Source organism: Scyliorhinus torazame, chromosome 17 (genome assembly GCF_047496885.1).
Source record: "Scyliorhinus torazame isolate Kashiwa2021f chromosome 17, sScyTor2.1, whole genome shotgun sequence".
Lineage (NCBI taxonomy): Eukaryota > Metazoa > Chordata > Chondrichthyes > Carcharhiniformes > Scyliorhinidae > Scyliorhinus > Scyliorhinus torazame.
The window spans coordinates 91,272,754-91,292,501 of NC_092723.1; positions in this window are offsets into that span (position 1 = coordinate 91,272,754).

Below are 19,748 nucleotides of genomic sequence, written 5' to 3' on the forward strand. Positions count from 1 at the left end.
AACGCTTAACTCGCCGTGAAAATCACTTTTGTTCCACAATGAATGTCTGGCAAAAAATAGTTAATTTTGAAGCAAGCCATTCTGAAACCAATCGGCAAATTACTCAAAATGCTGAACGCGACGAGAAAATCACTTTTTCTCCAATCTGAATGTCCGACAAAAAATAGTTAATTTTGAAGCAAGCCGTTCTGAAACCAATCGGCAAATAACTCAAAATGCTTAACTCCCCGGGAAAATCACTTTTATGCCATAATCAATGGCTGGCAAAATATAGTAAATTTCAATGCAAGCCACTCTGAAACCAATCGGCAAATTACTCAAAACGCTTAACTCGCCGTGAAAATCACTTTTGTTCCACAATGAATGTCTGGCAAAAAATAGTTAATTTTGAAGCAAGCCATTCTTAAACCAATCGGGAAATTACTCAAAATGCTGAACGCGCCGAGTAAATCACTTTTTCTCCAATCTGAATGTCCGACAAAAAATAGTTAATTTGGATGCAAGCCGTTCTGAAACCAATCGGCAAATAACTCAAAATGCTTAACTCGCCGGGAAAATCACTTTTTTTCCACAATGAATGTCTGGCAAAATATAGTTAATTTTGATGCAAGCCGTCTGAAACCAATCGGCAAATTACTCAAAATGCTTAACTCGCCGAGAAAATCACCTTTTTCCCACAATGAATGACTGGCAAAAAATAGTAAAATACAATGCAAGCCATTCTGAAACCAATCGGCAAATTACTCAAAACGCTTAACTCGCCGAGAAAATCACTTTTGTTCCACAATGAGTGACTGGCAAAAATGTTAATTTTGAAGCAAGCCGTTGTGAAACCAATCGCCAAATTACTCAAAATGCTTAACTCGCCGCGAAAATGACTTTTTTCCACAATGAATGTCTGGCAAAAAATAGTTAATTTTGTTGCAAGCCGTTCTGAAATCCGTCGGCAAATAACTCAAAATGCTTAACTCGCCGAGAAAATCACTTTTTTTCCACAATGAATGTCTGGCAAAAAATAGTTAATTGTGATGCAAGCCGTTCTGAAACCAATCGGCAAATAACTCAAAATGCTTAACTCGCCGAGAAAATCACTTTTATCACACAATGAATGTCTGCAGAAAATAGTCAATTTTGATGCAAGCCCTTCTGAAACCAATCGGCAAATTACTCAAAACGCTTAACTCGCCGAGAAAATCCCTTTTGTTCCACAATGAATGCCTGGCAAAAAATAGTTAATTTTGAAGCAAGCCGTTCTGAAACCAATCGACAAATTACTCAAAATGCTTAACTCGCCGGGAAAATCACTTTTTTCCAAATGAATGTCTGGCAAAAAATAGTAAATTTTGATGCAAGCCGTTCTCAAACCAATCGGCAAATTACTGAAAATGCTTAACTCGCCGAGAAAATCACTTTTATCACACAATGAATGTCTGGCAGAAAATAGTCAATTTTGATGCAAGCCCTTCTGAAACCAATCGGCACATTACTCAAAACGCTTAACTCGCCGAGAAAATCGCTTTTGTTCCACAATGAGTGTCTGGCAAAAAAGTTAATTTTGAAGCAAGCCGTTCTGAAACCAATCGGCAAATAACTCAAAATGCTTAACTCGCCGAGAAAATCACTTTTATCACACAATGAATGTCTGGCAAAAAATAGTTAATTTTGAAGCAAGCCGTTCTGAAACCAATCGGGAAATTACTCAAAATGCTTAACTCGCTGGGAAAATCACTTTTTTCCCACAATGAATGTCTGGCCAAAAATAGTAAATTTCAATGCAAGCCATTCCGAAACTAATCGGCAAATTACTCAAAACGCTTAACTCGCCGTGAAAATCACTTTTGTTCCACAATGAATGTCTGGCAAAAAATAGTTAATTTTGAAGCAAGCCGTTCTGAAACCAATCGGGAAATTACTCAAAATGCTTAACTCGCTGGGAAAGTCACTTTTTTCCCACAATGAATGTCTGGCAAAAAATAGTTAATTTTGATGCAAGCCATTCTGAAAACAATCGGCAAATTACTCAAAACGCTTAACTCGCCGTGAAAATCACTTTTGTTCCACAATGAATGTCTGGCAAAAAATAGTTAATTTTGAAGCAAGCCATTCTGAAACCAATCGGCAAATTACTCAAAATGCTGAATGCGCCGAGAAAATCACTTTTTCTCAAATCTGAATGTCCGACAAAAAATACTTAATTTTGATGCAAGCCGTTCTGAAACCAATCGGCAAATAACTCAAAATGCTTAACTCGCCGGGGAAATCACTTTTTTTCCACAATGAATGTCTGGCAAAATATAGTAAATTTCAATGCAAGCCACTCTGAAACCAATCGGCAAACTACTCAAAACGCTTAACTCGCCGAGAAAATCACTTTTGTTCCACAATGAATGTCTGGCAAAAAATACTTAACTTTGATGCCAGGCCTTCTGAAACCAATCGGCAAATTACTCAAAACGCTTAACTCGCCGTGAAAATCACTTTTGTTCCACAATGAATGTCTGGCAAAAAATAGTTAATTTTGAAGCAAGCCATTCTGAAACCAATCGGCAAATTACTCAAAATGCTGAACGCGCCGAGAAAATCACTTTTTCTCCAATCTGAATGTCCGACAAAAAATAGTTAATTTTGATGAAAGCCGTTCTGAAACCAATCGGCAAATAACTCAAAATGCTTAACTCGCCGGGAATATCACTTTTTTTCCACAATGAATGTCTGGCAAAATATAGTAAATTTTGATGCAAGCCGTCTGAAACCAATCGGCAAATTACTCAAAATGCTTAACTCGCCGAGAAAATCACCTTTTTCCCACAATGAATGTCTGGCAAAAAATAGTTAATTTTGTTGCAAGCCGTTCTGAAATCCATCGGCAAATAACTCAAAATGCTTAACTCGCCGAGAAAATCACTTTTTTTCCACAATGAATGTCTGGCAAAAAATAGTTAATTGTGATGCAAGCCGTTCTGAAACCAATCGGCAAATAACTCAAAATGCTTAACTCGCCGAGAAAATCACTTTTAACACACAATGAATGTCTGGCAGAAAATAGTCAATTTTGATGCAAGCCCTTCTGAAACCAATCGGCACATTACTCAAAACGCTTAACTCGCCGAGAAAATCACTTTTGTTCCACAATGAGTGTCTGGCAAAAAAGTTAATTTTGAAGCAAGCCGTTCTGAAACCAATCGGCAAATTACTCAAAATGCTTAACTCGCCGGGAAAATGACTTTTTTCCACAATGAATGTCTGGCAAAAAATAGTTAATTTTGTTGCAAGCCGTTCTGAAATCCATCGGCAAATAACTCAAAATGCTTAACTCGCCGAGAAAATCACTTTTTTTCCACAATGAATGTCTGGCAAAAAATAGTTAATTGTGATGCAAGCCGTTCTGAAACCAATCGGCAAATAACTCAAAATGCTTAACTCGCCGAGAAAATCACTTTTATCACACAATGAATGTCTGGCAAAAAATAGTTAATTTTGAAGCAAGCCGTTCTGAAACCAATCGGGAAATTACTCAAAATGCTTAACTCGCTGGGAAAATCACTTTTTTCCCACAATGAATGTCTGGCAAAAAATAGTAAATTTCAATGCAAGCCATTCTGAAACTAATCGGCAAATTACTCAAAACGCTTAACTCGCCGTGAAAATCACTTTTGTTCCACAATGAATGTCTGGCAAAAAATAGTTAATTTTGAAGCAAGCCATTCTGAAACCAATCGGCAAATTACTCAAAATGCTGAACGCGACGAGAAAATCACTTTTTCTCCAATCTGAATGTCCGACAAAAAATAGTTAATTTTGAAGCAAGCCGTTCTGAAACCAATCGGCAAATAACTCAAAATGCTTAACTCGCCGGGAAAATCACTTTTATGCCATAATCAATGGCTGGCAAAATATAGTAAATTTCAATGCAAGCCACTCTGAAACCAATCGGCAAATTACTCAAAACGCTTAACTCGCCGTGAAAATCACTTTTGTTCCACAATGAATGTCTGGCAAAAAATAGTTAATTTTGAAGCAAGCCATTCTTAAACCAATCGGGAAATTACTCAAAATGCTGAACGCGCCGAGTAAATCACTTTTTCTCCAATCTGAATGTCCGACAAAAAATAGTTAATTTGGATGCAAGCCGTTCTGAAACCAATCGGCAAATAACTCAAAATGCTTAACTCGCCGGGGAAATCATTTTTTTTCCACAATGAATGTCTGGCAAAATATAGTTAATTTTGATGCAAGCCACTCTGAAACCAATCGGCAAATTACTCAAAACGCTTAACTCGCCGAGAAAATCACTTTTGTTCCACAATGAATGTCTGGCAAAAAATACTTAACTTTGATGCCAGGCCTTCTGAAACCAATCGGCAAATTACTCAAAATGCTTAACTCGCCGAGAAAATCACCTTTTTCCCACAATGAATGTCTGGCAAAAAATAGTTAATTTTGTTGCAAGCCGTTCTGAAATCCATCGGCAAATAACTCAAAATGCTTAACTCGCCGAGAAAATCACTTTTTTCCACAATGAATGTCTGGCAAAAAATAGTTAATTGTGATGCAAGCCGTTCTGAAACCAATCGGCAAATAACTCAAAATGCTTAACTCGCCGAGAAAATCACTTTTATCACACAATGAATGTCTGGCAGAAAATAGTCAATTTTGATGCAAGCCCTTCTGAAACCAATCGGCACATTACTCAAAACGCTTAACTCGCCGAGAAAATCACTTTTGTTCCACAATGAGTGTCTGGCAAAAAAGTTAATTTTGAAGCAAGCCGTTCTGAAACCAATCGGCAAATTACTCAAAATGCTTAACTCGCCGGGAAAATGACTTTTTTCCACAATGAATGTCTGGCAAAAAATAGTTAATTTTGTTGCAAGCCGTTCTGAAATCCATCGGCAAATAACTCAAAATGCTTAACTCGCCGAGAAAATCACTTTTTTTCCACAATGAATGTCTGGCAAAAAATAGTTAATTGTGATGCAAGCCGTTCTGAAACCAATCGGCAAATAACTCAAAATGCTTAACTCGCCGAGAAAATCACTTTTATCACACAATGAATGTCTGGCAAAAAATAGTTAATTTTGAAGCAAGCCGTTCTGAAACCAATCGGGAAATTACTCAAAATGCTTAACTCGCTGGGAAAATCACTTTTTTCCCACAATGAATGTCTGGCAAAAAATAGTAAATTTCAATGCAAGCCATTCTGAAACTAATCGGCAAATTACTCAAAACGCTTAACTCGCCGTGAAAATCACTTTTGTTCCACAATGAATGTCTGGCAAAAAATAGTTAATTTTGAAGCAAGCCATTCTGAAACCAATCGGCAAATTACTCAAAATGCTGAACGCGACGAGAAAATCACTTTTTCTCCAATCTGAATGTCCGACAAAAAATAGTTAATTTTGAAGCAAGCCGTTCTGAAACCAATCGGCAAATAACTCAAAATGCTTAACTCGCCGGGAAAATCACTTTTATGCCATAATCAATGGCTGGCAAAATATAGTAAATTTCAATGCAAGCCACTCTGAAACCAATCGGCAAATTACTCAAAACGCTTAACTCGCCGTGAAAATCACTTTTGTTCCACAATGAATGTCTGGCAAAAAATAGTTAATTTTGAAGCAAGCCATTCTTAAACCAATCGGGAAATTACTCAAAATGCTGAACGCGCCGAGTAAATCACTTTTTCTCCAATCTGAATGTCCGACAAAAAATAGTTAATTTGGATGCAAGCCGTTCTGAAACCAATCGGCAAATAACTCAAAATGCTTAACTCGCCGGGAAAATCACTTTTTTTCCACAATGAATGTCTGGCAAAATATAGTTAATTTTGATGCAAGCCGTCTGAAACCAATCGGCAAATTACTCAAAATGCTTAACTCGCCGAGAAAATCACCTTTTTCCCACAATGAATGACTGGCAAAAAATAGTAAAATACAATGCAAGCCATTCTGAAACCAATCGGCAAATTACTCAAAACGCTTAACTCGCCGAGAAAATCACTTTTGTTCCACAATGAGTGACTGGCAAAAATGTTAATTTTGAAGCAAGCCGTTGTGAAACCAATCGCCAAATTACTCAAAATGCTTAACTCGCCGCGAAAATGACTTTTTTCCACAATGAATGTCTGGCAAAAAATAGTTAATTTTGTTGCAAGCCGTTCTGAAATCCGTCGGCAAATAACTCAAAATGCTTAACTCGCCGAGAAAATCACTTTTTTTCCACAATGAATGTCTGGCAAAAAATAGTTAATTGTGATGCAAGCCGTTCTGAAACCAATCGGCAAATAACTCAAAATGCTTAACTCGCCGAGAAAATCACTTTTATCACACAATGAATGTCTGCAGAAAATAGTCAATTTTGATGCAAGCCTTTCTGAAACCAATCGGCAAATTACTCAAAACGCTTAACTCGCCGAGAAAATCCCTTTTGTTCCACAATGAATGCCTGGCAAAAAATAGTTAATTTTGAAGCAAGCCGTTCTGAAACCAATCGACAAATTACTCAAAATGCTTAACTCGCCGGGAAAATCACTTTTTTCCAAATGAATGTCTGGCAAAAAATAGTAAATTTTGATGCAAGCCGTTCTCAAACCAATCGGCAAATTACTGAAAATGCTTAACTCGCCGAGAAAATCACTTTTATCACACAATGAATGTCTGGCAGAAAATAGTCAATTTTGATGCAAGCCCTTCTGAAACCAATCGGCACATTACTCAAAACGCTTAACTCGCCGAGAAAATCACTTTTGTTCCACAATGAGTGTCTGGCAAAAAAGTTAATTTTGAAGCAAGCTGTTCTGAAACCAATCGGCAAATAACTCAAAATGCTTAACTCGCCGAGAAAATCACTTTTATCACACAATGAATGTCTGGCAAAAAATAGTTAATTTTGAAGCAAGCCGTTCTGAAACCAATCGGGAAATTACTCAAAATGCTGGGAAAATCACTTTTTTCCCACAATGAATGTCTGGCCAAAAATAGTAAATTTCAATGCAAGCCATTCCGAAACTAATCGGCAAATTATTCAAAACGCTTAACTCGCCGTGAAAATCACTTTTGTTCCACAATGAATGTCTGGCAAAAAATAGTTAATTTTGAAGCAAGCCGTTCTGAAACCAATCGGGAAATTACTCAAAATGCTTAACTCGCTGGGAAAGTCACTTTTTTCCCACAATGAATGTCTGGCAAAAAATAGTTAATTTTGATGCAAGCCATTCTGAAAACAATCGGCAAATTACTCAAAACGCTTAACTCGCCGTGAAAATCACTTTTGTTCCACAATGAATGTCTGGCAAAAAATAGTTAATTTTGAAGCAAGCCATTCTGAAACCAATCGGCAAATTACTCAAAATGCTGAATGCGCCGAGAAAATCACTTTTTCTCAAATCTGAATGTCCGACAAAAAATACTTAATTTTGATGCAAGCCGTTCTGAAACCAATCGGCAAATAACTCAAAATGCTTAACTCGCCGGGGAAATCACTTTTTTTCCACAATGAATGTCTGGCAAAATATAGTAAATTTCAATGCAAGCCACTCTGAAACCAATCGGCAAATTACTCAAAACGCTTAACTCGCCGAGAAAATCACTTTTGTTCCACAATGAATGTCTGGCAAAAAATACTTAACTTTGATGCCAGGCCTTCTGAAACCAATCGGCAAATTACTCAAAACGCTTAACTCGCCGTGAAAATCACTTTTGTTCCACAATGAATGTCTGGCAAAAAATAGATAATTTTGAAGCAAGCCATTCTGAAACCAATCGGCAAATTACTCAAAATGCTGAACGCGCCGAGAAAATCACTTTTTCTCCAATCTGAATGTCCGACAAAAAATAGTTAATTTTGATGAAAGCCGTTCTGAAACCAATCGGCAAATAACTCAAAATGCTTAACTCGCCGGGAATATCACTTTTTTTCCACAATGAATGTCTGGCAAAATATAGTAAATTTTGATGCAAGCCGTCTGAAACCAATCGGCAAATTACTCAAAATGCTTAACTCGCCGAGAAAATCACCTTTTTCCCACAATGAATGTCTGGCAAAAAATAGTTAATTTTGTTGCAAGCCGTTCTGAAATCCATCGGCAAATAACTCAAAATGCTTAACTCGCCGAGAAAATCACTTTTTTTCCACAATGAATGTCTGGCAAAAAATAGTTAATTGTGATGCAAGCCGTTCTGAAACCAATCGGCAAATAACTCAAAATGCTTAACTCGCCGAGAAAATCACTTTTATCACACAATGAATGTCTGGCAGAAAATAGTCAATTTTGATGCAAGCCCTTCTGAAACCAATCGGCACATTACTCAAAACGCTTAACTCGCCGAGAAAATCACTTTTGTTCCACAATGAGTGTCTGGCAAAAAAGTTAATTTTGAAGCAAGCCGTTCTGAAACCAATCGGCAAATTACTCAAAATGCTTAACTCGCCGGGAAAATGACTTTTTTCCACAATGAATGTCTGGCAAAAAATAGTTAATTTTGTTGCAAGCCGTTCTGAAATCCATCGGCAAATAACTCAAAATGCTTAACTCGCCGAGAAAATCACTTTTTTTCCACAATGAATGTCTGGCAAAAAATAGTTAATTGTGATGCAAGCCGTTCTGAAACCAATCGGCAAATAACTCAAAATGCTTAACTCGCCGAGAAAATCACTTTTATCACACAATGAATGTCTGGCAAAAAATAGTTAATTTTGAAGCAAGCCGTTCTGAAACCAATCGGGAAATTACTCAAAATGCTTAACTCGCTGGGAAAATCACTTTTTTCCCACAATGAATGTCTGGCAAAAAATAGTAAATTTCAATGCAAGCCATTCTGAAACTAATCGGCAAATTACTCAAAACGCTTAACTCGCCGTGAAAATCACTTTTGTTCCACAATGAATGTCTGGCAAAAAATAGTTAATTTTGAAGCAAGCCATTCTGAAACCAATCGGCAAATTACTCAAAATGCTGAACGCGACGAGAAAATCACTTTTTCTCCAATCTGAATGTCCGACAAAAAATAGTTAATTTTGAAGCAAGCCGTTCTGAAACCAATCGGCAAATAACTCAAAATGCTTAACTCGCCGGGAAAATCACTTTTATGCCATAATCAATGGCTGGCAAAATATAGTAAATTTCAATGCAAGCCACTCTGAAACCAATCGGCAAATTACTCAAAACGCTTAACTCGCCGTGAAAATCACTTTTGTTCCACAATGAATGTCTGGCAAAAAATAGTTAATTTTGAAGCAAGCCATTCTTAAACCAATCGGGAAATTACTCAAAATGCTGAACGCGCCGAGTAAATCACTTTTTCTCCAATCTGAATGTCCGACAAAAAATAGTTAATTTGGATGCAAGCCGTTCTGAAACCAATCGGCAAATAACTCAAAATGCTTAACTCGCCGGGAAAATCACTTTTTTTCCACAATGAATGTCTGGCAAAATATAGTTAATTTTGATGCAAGCCGTCTGAAACCAATCGGCAAATTACTCAAAATGCTTAACTCGCCGAGAAAATCACCTTTTTCCCACAATGAATGACTGGCAAAAAATAGTAAAATACAATGCAAGCCATTCTGAAACCAATCGGCAAATTACTCAAAACGCTTAACTCGCCGAGAAAATCACTTTTGTTCCACAATGAGTGACTGGCAAAAATGTTAATTTTGAAGCAAGCCGTTGTGAAACCAATCGCCAAATTACTCAAAATGCTTAACTCGCCGCGAAAATGACTTTTTTCCACAATGAATGTCTGGCAAAAAATAGTTAATTTTGTTGCAAGCCGTTCTGAAATCCGTCGGCAAATAACTCAAAATGCTTAACTCGCCGAGAAAATCACTTTTTTTCCACAATGAATGTCTGGCAAAAAATAGTTAATTGTGATGCAAGCCGTTCTGAAACCAATCGGCAAATAACTCAAAATGCTTAACTCGCCGAGAAAATCACTTTTATCACACAATGAATGTCTGCAGAAAATAGTCAATTTTGATGCAAGCCCTTCTGAAACCAATCGGCAAATTACTCAAAACGCTTAACTCGCCGAGAAAATCCCTTTTGTTCCACAATGAATGCCTGGCAAAAAATAGTTAATTTTGAAGCAAGCCGTTCTGAAACCAATCGACAAATTACTCAAAATGCTTAACTCGCCGGGAAAATCACTTTTTTCCAAATGAATGTCTGGCAAAAAATAGTAAATTTTGATGCAAGCCGTTCTCAAACCAATCGGCAAATTACTGAAAATGCTTAACTCGCCGAGAAAATCACTTTTATCACACAATGAATGTCTGGCAGAAAATAGTCAATTTTGATGCAAGCCCTTCTGAAACCAATCGGCACATTACTCAAAACGCTTAACTCGCCGAGAAAATCACTTTTGTTCCACAATGAGTGTCTGGCAAAAAAGTTAATTTTGAAGCAAGCCGTTCTGAAACCAATCGGCAAATAACTCAAAATGCTTAACTTGCCGAGAAAATCACTTTTATCACACAATGAATGTCTGGCAAAAAATAGTTAATTTTGAAGCAAGCCGTTCTGAAACCAATCGGGAAATTACTCAAAATGCTTAACTCGCTGGGAAAATCACTTTTTTCCCACAATGAATGTCTGGCCAAAAATAGTAAATTTCAATGCAAGCCATTCCGAAACTAATCGGCAAATTACTCAAAACGCTTAACTCGCCGTGAAAATCACTTTTGTTCCACAATGAATGTCTGGCAAAAAATAGTTAATTTTGAAGCAAGCCGTTCTGAAACCAATCGGGAAATTACTCAAAATGCTTAACTCGCTGGGAAAGTCACTTTTTTCCCACAATGAATGTCTGGCAAAAAATAGTTAATTTTGATGCAAGCCATTCTGAAAACAATCGGCAAATTACTCAAAACGCTTAACTCGCCGTGAAAATCACTTTTGTTCCACAATGAATGTCTGGCAAAAAATAGTTAATTTTGAAGCAAGCCATTCTGAAACCAATCGGCAAATTACTCAAAATGCTGAATGCGCCGAGAAAATCACTTTTTTCTCAAATCTGAATGTCCGACAAAAAATACTTAATTTTGATGCAAGCCGTTCTGAAACCAATCGGCAAATAACTCAAAATGCTTAACTCGCCGGGGAAATCACTTTTTTTCCACAATGAATGTCTGGCAAAATATAGTAAATTTCAATGCAAGCCACTCTGAAACCAATCGGCAAATTACTCAAAACGCTTAACTCGCCGAGAAAATCACTTTTGTTCCACAATGAATGTCTGGCAAAAAATACTTAACTTTGATGCCAGGCCTTCTGAAACCAATCGGCAAATTACTCAAAACGCTTAACTCGCCGTGAAAATCACTTTTGTTCCACAATGAATGTCTGGCAAAAAATAGTTAATTTTGAAGCAAGCCATTCTGAAACCAATCGGCAAATTACTCAAAATGCTGAACGCGCCGAGAAAATCACTTTTTCTCCAATCTGAATGTCCGACAAAAAATAGTTAATTTTGATGAAAGCAGTTCTGAAACCAATCGGCAAATAACTCAAAATGCTTAACTCGCCGGGAATATCACTTTTTTTCCACAATGAATGTCTGGCAAAATATAGTAAATTTTGATGCAAGCCGTCTGAAACCAATCGGCAAATTACTCAAAATGCTTAACTCGCCGAGAAAATCACCTTTTTCCCACAATGAATGTCTGGCAAAAAATAGTTAATTTTGTTGCAAGCCGTTCTGAAATCCATCGGCAAATAACTCAAAATGCTTAACTCGCCGAGAAAATCACTTTTTTTCCACAATGAATGTCTGGCAAAAAATAGTTAATTGTGATGCAAGCCGTTCTGAAACCAATCGGCAAATAACTCAAAATGCTTAACTCGCCGAGAAAATCACTTTTATCACACAATGAATGTCTGGCAGAAAATAGTCAATTTTGATGCAAGCCCTTCTGAAACCAATCGGCACATTACTCAAAACGCTTAACTCGCCGAGAAAATCACTTTTGTTCCACAATGAGTGTCTGGCAAAAAAGTTAATTTTGAAGCAAGCCGTTCTGAAACCAATCGGCAAATTACTCAAAATGCTTAACTCGCCGGGAAAATGACTTTTTTCCACAATGAATGTCTGGCAAAAAATAGTTAATTTTGTTGCAAGCCGTTCTGAAATCCATCGGCAAATAACTCAAAATGCTTAACTCGCCGAGAAAATCACTTTTTTTCCACAATGAATGTCTGGCAAAAAATAGTTAATTGTGATGCAAGCCGTTCTGAAACCAATCGGCAAATAACTCAAAATGCTTAACTCGCCGAGAAAATCACTTTTATCACACAATGAATGTCTGGCAAAAAATAGTTAATTTTGAAGCAAGCCGTTCTGAAACCAATCGGGAAATTACTCAAAATGCTTAACTCGCTGGGAAAATCACTTTTTTCCCACAATGAATGTCTGGCAAAAAATAGTAAATTTCAATGCAAGCCATTCTGAAACTAATCGGCAAATTACTCAAAACGCTTAACTCGCCGTGAAAATCACTTTTGTTCCACAATGAATGTCTGGCAAAAAATAGTTAATTTTGAAGCAAGCCATTCGGAAACCAATCGGCAAATTACTCAAAATGCTGAACGCGACGAGAAAATCACTTTTTCTCCAATCTGAATGTCCGACAAAAAATAGTTAATTTTGAAGCAAGCCGTTCTGAAACCAATCGGCAAATAACTCAAAATGGTTAACTCCCCGGGAAAATCACTTTTATGCCATAATCAATGGCTGGCAAAATATAGTAAATTTCAATGCAAGCCACTCTGAAACCAATCGGCAAATTACTCAAAACGCTTAACTCGCCGTGAAAATCACTTTTGTTCCACAATGAATGTCTGGCAAAAAATAGTTAATTTTGAAGCAAGCCATTCTTAAACCAATCGGGAAATTACTCAAAATGCTGAACGCGCCGAGTAAATCACTTTTTCTCCAATCTGAATGTCCGACAAAAAATAGTTAATTTGGATGCAAGCCGTTCTGAAACCAATCGGCAAATAACTCAAAATGCTTAACTCGCCGGGAAAATCACTTTTTTTCCACAATGAATGTCTGGCAAAATATAGTTAATTTTGATGCAAGCCGTCTGAAACCAATCGGCAAATTACTCAAAATGCTTAACTCGCCGAGAAAATCACCTTTTTCCCACAATGAATGACTGGCAAAAAATAGTAAAATACAATGCAAGCCATTCTGAAACCAATCGGCAAATTACTCAAAACGCTTAACTCGCCGAGAAAATCACTTTTGTTCCACAATGAGTGACTGGCAAAAATGTTAATTTTGAAGCAAGCCGTTGTGAAACCAATCGCCAAATTACTCAAAATGCTTAACTCGCCGCGAAAATGACTTTTTTCCACAATGAATGTCTGGCAAAAAATAGTTAATTTTGTTGCAAGCCGTTCTGAAATCCGTCGGCAAATAACTCAAAATGCTTAACTCGCCGAGAAAATCACTTTTTTTCCACAATGAATGTCTGGCAAAAAATAGTTAATTGTGATGCAAGCCGTTCTGAAACCAATCGGCAAATAACTCAAAATGCTTAACTCGCCGAGAAAATCACTTTTATCACACAATGAATGTCTGCAGAAAATAGTCAATTTTGATGCAAGCCCTTCTGAAACCAATCGGCAAATTACTCAAAACGTTTAACTCGCCGAGAAAATCCCTTTTGTTCCACAATGAATGCCTGGCAAAAAATAGTTAATTTTGAAGCAAGCCGTTCTGAAACCAATCGACAAATTACTCAAAATGCTTAACTCGCCGGGAAAATCACTTTTTTCCAAATGAATGTCTGGCAAAAAATAGTAAATTTTGATGCAAGCCGTTCTCAAACCAATCGGCAAATTACTGAAAATGCTTAACTCGCCGAGAAAATCACTTTTATCACACAATGAATGTCTGGCAGAAAATAGTCAATTTTGATGCAAGCCCTTCTGAAACCAATCGGCACATTACTCAAAACGCTTAACTCGCCGAGAAAATCACTTTTGTTCCACAATGAGTGTCTGGCAAAAAAGTTAATTTTGAAGCAAGCCGTTCTGAAACCAATCGGCAAATAACTCAAAATGCTTAACTCGCCGAGAAAATCACTTTTATCACACAATGAATGTCTGGCAAAAAATAGTTAATTTTGAAGCAAGCCGTTCTGAAACCAATCGGGAAATTACTCAAAAGGCTTAACTCGCTGGGAAAATCACTTTTTTCCCACAATGAATGTCTGGCCAAAAATAGTAAATTTCAATGCAAGCCATTCCGAAACTAATCGGCAAATTACTCAAAACGCTTAACTCGCCCTGAAAATCACTTTTGTTCCACAATGAATGTCTGGCAGAAAATAGTCAATTTTGATGCAAGCCCTTCTGAAACCAATCGGCACATTACTCAAAACGCTTAACTCGCCGAGAAAATCACTTTTGTTCCACAATGAGTGTCTGGCAAAAAAGTTAATTTTGAAGCAAGCCGTTCTGAAACCAATCGGCAAATAACTCAAAATGCTTAACTCGCCGGGAAAATCACTTTTATGCCATAATCAATGGCTGGCAAAAAATAGTTAATTTTGAAGCAAGCCATTCTGAAACCAATCGGGAAATTACTCAAAATGCTGAACGCGCCGAGAAAATCACTTTTTCTCCAATCTGAATGTCCGACAAAAAATAGTTAATTTGGATGCAAGCCGTTCTGAAACCAATCGGCAAATAACTCAAAATGCTTAACTCGCCGGGAAAATCACTTTTTTTCCACAATGAATGTCTGGCAAAATATAGTTAATTTTGATGCAAGCCGTCTGAAACCAATCGGCAAATTACTCAAAATGCTTAACTCGCCGAGAAAATCACCTTTTTCCCACAATGAATGACTGGCAAAAAATAGTAAAATACAATGCAAGCCATTCTGAAACCAATCGGCAAATTACTCAAAACGCTTAACTCGCCGAGAAAATCACTTTTGTTCCACAATGAGTGACTGGCAAAAAAGTTAATTTTGAAGCAAGCCGTTGTGAAACCAATCGCCAAATTAATCAAAATGCTTAACTCGCCGCGAAAATGACTTTTTTCCACAATGAATGTCTGGCAAAAAATAGTTAATTTTGTTGCAAGCCGTTCTGAAATCCGTCGGCAAATAACTCAAAATGCTTAACTCGCCGAGAAAATCACTTTTTTTCCACAATGAATGTCTGGCAAAAAATAGTTAATTGTGATGCAAGCCGTTCTGAAACCAATCGGCAAATAACTCAAAATGCTTAACTCGCCGAGAAAATCACTTTTATCACACAATGAATGTCTGCAGAAAATAGTCAATTTTGATGCAAGCCCTTCTGAAACCAATCGGCAAATTACTCAAAACGCTTAACTCGCCGAGAAAATCCCTTTTGTTGCACAATGAATGCCTGGCAAAAAATAGTTAATTTTGAAGCAAGCCGTTCTGAAACCAATCGACAAATTACTCAAAATGCTTAACTCGCCGGGAAAATCACTTTTTTCCAAATGAATGTCTGGCAAAAAATAGTAAATTTTGATGCAAGCCGTTCTCAAACCAATCGGCAAATTACTCAAAATGCTTAACTCGCCGAGAAAATCACCTTTTTCCCACAATGAATGACTGGCAAAAAATAGTAAATTTCAATGCAAGCCATTCTGAAACCAATCGGCAAATTACTCAAAACGCTTAACTAGCCGAGAAAATCACTTTTGTTCCACAATGAGTGTCTGGCAAAAAAGTTAATTTTGAAGCAAGCCGTTCTGAAACCAATCGGCAAATTACTCAAAATGCTTAACTCGCCGGGAAAATGACTTTTTTCCACAATGAATGTCTGGCAAAAAATAGTTAATTTTGTTGCAAGCCTATCTGAAATCCATCGGCAAATAACTCAAAATGCTTAACTCGCCGAGAAAATCACTTTTTTTCCACAATGAATGTCTGGCAAAAAATAGTTAATTGTGATGCAAGCCGTTCTGAAACCAATCGGCAAATAACTCAAAATGCTTAACTCGCCGAGAAAATCACTTTTATCACACAATGAATGTCTGGCAGAAAATAGTCAATTTTGATGCAAGCCCTTCTGAAACCAATCGGCACATTACTCAAAACGCTTAACTCGCCGAGAAAATCACTTTTGTTCCACAATGAGTGTCTGGCAAAAAAGTTAATTTTGAAGCAAGCCGTTCTGAAACCAATCGGCAAATTACTCAAAATGCTTAAATCGCCGGGAAAATGACTTTTTTCCACAATGAATGTCTGGCAAAAAATAGTTAATTTTGTTGCAAGCCGTTCTGAAATCCATCGGCAAATACCTCAAAATGCTTAACTCGCCGAGAAAATCACTTTTTTTCCACAATGAATGTCTGGCAAGAAATAGTTAATTGTGATGCAAGCCGTTCTGAAACCAATCGGCAAATTACTCAAAATGCTTAACTCGCCGAGAAAATCACTTTTTTCCCCACAATGAATGTCTGGCAAAAAATATTAAATTTCAATGCAAGCCATTCTGAAACCAATCGGCAAATAACTCAAAATGCTTAACTCGCCGAGAAAATCACTTTTTACCCACAATGAATGTCTGGCAAAAAATAGTCAATTTCAATGCAAGCCATTCTGAAACCTATCGGCATATAACTCAAAATGCTTAACTCGCCGAGAAAATCACTTTTTTCCCACAATGAATGTCTGGCAAAAAATAGTCAATTTTGATGCAAGCCGTTCTCAAACCAATCGGCAAATTACTCAAAACGCTTAACTCCCCGGGAAAATCACTTTTTTCCACAATGAATGTCTGGCAAAAAAATAGTAAATTTTGATGCAAGCCGTTCTGAAACCAATCGGCAAATAACTCAAAATGCTTAACTCGCCGAGACAATCACTTTTGTTCGACAGTGAATCTCTGGCAAAAAATAGTTAATGTTGAAGCAAGCCGTTCTGAAACCAATCGGCAAATTACTCAAAACGCTTAACTCCCCGGGAAAATCACTTTTTTCCACAATGAATGTCTGGCCAAAAAAATAGTAAATTTTGATGCAAGCCGTTCTGAAACCAATCGGCAAATAACTCAAAATGCTTAACTCGCAAAGGAAATCACTTTTTTCCACAATGAATGTCTGGCCAAAAAAATACTAAATTTTGATGCAAGCCGTTCTGAAACCAATCGGCAAATACCTCAAAATGCTTAACTCGCAAAGGAAATCACTTTTTTCCCACAATGAATGTCTGGCAAAAAATAGTAAATTTCAAAGCAAGCCGTTCTGAAAGCAATCGGCAAATTACTCAAAACGCTTAACTCGCCGAGAAAATCACTTTTGTTCCACAATGAATGCCTGGCAAAAAATAGTTAATTTTGAAGCAAGCCGTTCTGAAACCAATCGGCAAATTACTCAAAATGCTTAACTCGCCGGGAAAATCACTTTTTTCCACAATGAATGTCTGGCAAAAAATAGTAAATTTTGATGCAAGCCGTTCTGAAACCAATCGGGAAATTACTCAAAATGCTTAACTCGCTGGGAAAATCACTTTTTTCCCAGAATGAATGTCTGGCAAAAAATAGTTAATTTTGATGCCAGGCCTTCTGAAACCAATCGGCAAATTACTCAAAACGCTTAACTCGCCGTGAAAATCACTTTTGTTCCACAATGAATGTCTGGCAAAAAATAGATAATTTTGAAGCAAGCCATTCTGAAACCAATCGGCAAATTACTCAAAATGCTGAACGCGCCGAGAAAATCACTTTTTCTCCAATCTGAATGTCCGACAAAAAATAGTTAATTTTGATGCAAGCCGTTCTGAAATCAATCGGCAAATAACTCAAAATGCTTAACTCGCCGGGAATATCACTTTTTTTCCACAATGAATGTCTGGCAAAAAATAGTTAATTTTGAAGCAAGCCATTCTGAAACCAATCGGCAAATTACTCAAAATGCTGAACGCGCCGAGAAAATCACTTTTTCTACAATCTGAATGTCCGAAAAAAATAGTTAATTTTGAAGCAAGCCGTTCTGAAACCAATCGGCAAATAACTCAAAATGCTTAACTCGCCGGGAAAATCACTTTTATGCCATAATCAATGGCTGGCAAAAAATAGTTAATTTTGAAGCAAGCCATTCTGAAACCAATCGGGAAATTACTCAAAATGCTGAACGCGCCGAGAAAATCACTTTTTCTCCAATCTGAATGTCCGACAAAAAATAGTTAATTTGGATGCAAGCCGTTCTGAAACCAATCGGCAAATAACTCAAAATGCTTAACTCGCCGGGAAAATCACTTTTTTCCACAATGAATGTCTGGCAAAACATAGTTAATTTTGATGCAAGCCGTCTGAAACCAATCGGCAAATTACTCAAAATGCTTAACTCGCCGAGAAAATCACCTTTTTCCCACAATGAATGACTGGCAAAAAATAGTAAAATACAATGCAAGCCATTCTGAAACCAATCGGCAAATTACTCAAAACGCTTAACTCGCCGAGAAAATCACTTTTGTTCCACAATGAGTGACTGGCAAAAAAGTTAATTTTGAAGCAAGCCGTTGTGAAACCAATCGCCAAATTAATCAAAATGCTTAACTCGCCGCGAAAATGACTTTTTTCCACAATGAATGTCTGGCAAAAAATAGTTAATTTTGTTGCAAGCCGTTCTGAAATCCGTCGGCAAATAACTCAAAATGCTTAACTCGCCGAGAAAATCACTTTTTTTCCATAATGAATGTCTGGCAAAAAATAGTTAATTGTGATGCAAGCCGTTCTGAAACCAATCGGCAAATAACTCAAAATGCTTAACTCGCCGAGAAAATCACTTTTATCACACAATGAATGTCTGCAGAAAATAGTCAATTTTGATGCAAGCCCTTCTGAAACCAATCGGCAAATTACTCAAAACGCTTAACTCGCCGAGAAAATCCCTTTTGTTGCACAATGAATGCCTGGCAAAAAATAGTTAATTTTGAAGCAAGCCGTTCTGAAACCAATCGACAAATTACTCAAAATGCTTAACTCGCCGGGAAAATCACTTTTTTCCAAATGAATGTCTGGCAAAAAATAGTAAATTTTGATGCAAGCCGTTCTCAAACCAATCGGCAAATTACTCAAAATGCTTAACTCGCCGGGAAAATGACATTTTTCCACAATGAATGTCTGGCAAAAAATAGTTAATTTTGATGCAAGCCGTTCTGAAATCCATTGGCAAATAACTCAAAATGCTTAACTCGCCGAGAAAATCACTTTTTTTCCACAATGAATGTCTGGCAAAAAATAGTTAATTGTGATGCAAGCCGTTCTGAAACCAATCGGCAAATAACTCAAAATGCTTCACTCGCCGAGAAAATCACTTTTATCACACAATGAATGTATGGCAAAAAATAATTAATTATGATGCAAGCCGTTCTGAAACCAATCGGCAAATTACTCAAAATGCTTAACTCGCCGAGAAAATCACTTTTTTCCCCACAATGAATGTCTGGCAAAAAATATTAAATTTCAATGCAAGCCATTCTGAAACCAATCGGCAAATAACTCAAAATGCTTAACTCGCCGAGAAAATCACTTTTTACCCACAATGAATGTCTGGCAAAAAATAGTCAATTTCAATGCAAGCCATTCTGAAACCTATCGGCTTTTAACTCAAAATGCTTAACTCGCCGAGAAAATCACTTTTTTCACACAATGAATGTCTGGCAAAAAATAGTCAATTTTGATGCAAGCCGTTCTGAAACCAATCGGCAAATTACTCAAAACGCTTAACTCGCCGAGACAATCACTTTTGTTCG